The sequence below is a fragment of the Chrysemys picta genome, chromosome 13 (genome assembly GCF_011386835.1).
Source record: "Chrysemys picta bellii isolate R12L10 chromosome 13, ASM1138683v2, whole genome shotgun sequence".
NCBI classification, from domain to species: domain Eukaryota; kingdom Metazoa; phylum Chordata; order Testudines; family Emydidae; genus Chrysemys; species Chrysemys picta.
The window spans coordinates 15,069,371-15,070,557 of NC_088803.1; positions in this window are offsets into that span (position 1 = coordinate 15,069,371).

Consider the following 1,187-nt stretch of genomic DNA (forward strand, 5'->3'; position numbering starts at 1 on the left):
GTGCTGAAATGAGAAAGGTGAAGTGCAGAAATGTAATGAGAGCATGGAAAAGAACAGATTTATTCATAATAATGTTCTTACCCAGGCTTCAGCATTTAAAACATGTAAGCCAGCAACAGGTGCTGTTTCTTCCTTTCCCAAGCTTGTTTTAGGTGGTGTAACTGTAACATAGTCTATCCTCATGTTGTGAACTGCTTTCCTCTTTCATAGACTTTAAGGCCAGAAGGGACCATCATGATGATGATGGATTGCTGCTCCAGGCCAATGGGAGCTGCTGGAAGCGGCGGCCAGTACATCCCTCAGCCCGTGCCATTTCCCACAGCTGGGAGCTGCGATCGGCCAAACCTGCGGATGCGGCAGGTAAACAAACTGGCCTGGCCCGCCAGGGCTTTCCCTGCACAAACAGCAGAACAAGTTTGGGAACCACTGATCTAGTCTGACCTCCTGCACATTGCAGGCCACAGAACTTCACCCACCCACTCCTGTAAAAGACCCCTAACCTCTGGCTGAATGACTGAAATCCTCAAATCCTGGTTTAAAGACTTCAAGTTACAGAGAATCGACCACTGACACTAGTTTAAACCTGCAAGTGACCCATGCCCCATGGTGCAGAGGAAGGCAAAAAAACCCATGGATCCGCCAATCTGACCTGGGGGGAAATTCCTTCCTGACCCCAAATATGGCGATCAGTTAGACCCTGAGCATGTGGGCAACACCCACCAGGTAGAAACCTAGGAAAGAATTCTCTGTAGTAACTCAGAGTCCTCCCCATCTAGTGTCCCATGACTGGCCGTTGGGTATTTTTGCTACTTTTGCCTTTTCCCTCTGCATAACTCCTGGGCAAAAAGCACTTTTTGATAGCAGACAGGCAGCAGATTGAGCTCTGACTGCAAACAGTTAGAGAAAGAATCCTTCGATCAGCAGGGAAATAAAATAATCTGACAGGGGGTCTTTTAAAATGTGCCCTAGGCCAGCACTGCCATGCAGCAGTTCCCAACCTCTGCCAGTCCTTTCTCCTCCAGATCAGCAACCCCTGAGCCCTGCCCCTTTAGGGTTACTACCTCTGAGGTACAATGAAAAACCAGGACTTCTGGGACAATCCAGAGGCCATAAAACTAGACAGCTGGCAACATGCACTGAGCATCCTACAGACTTCCTGAGACAGCTCTCTCAGGTCAGGGCCTAAA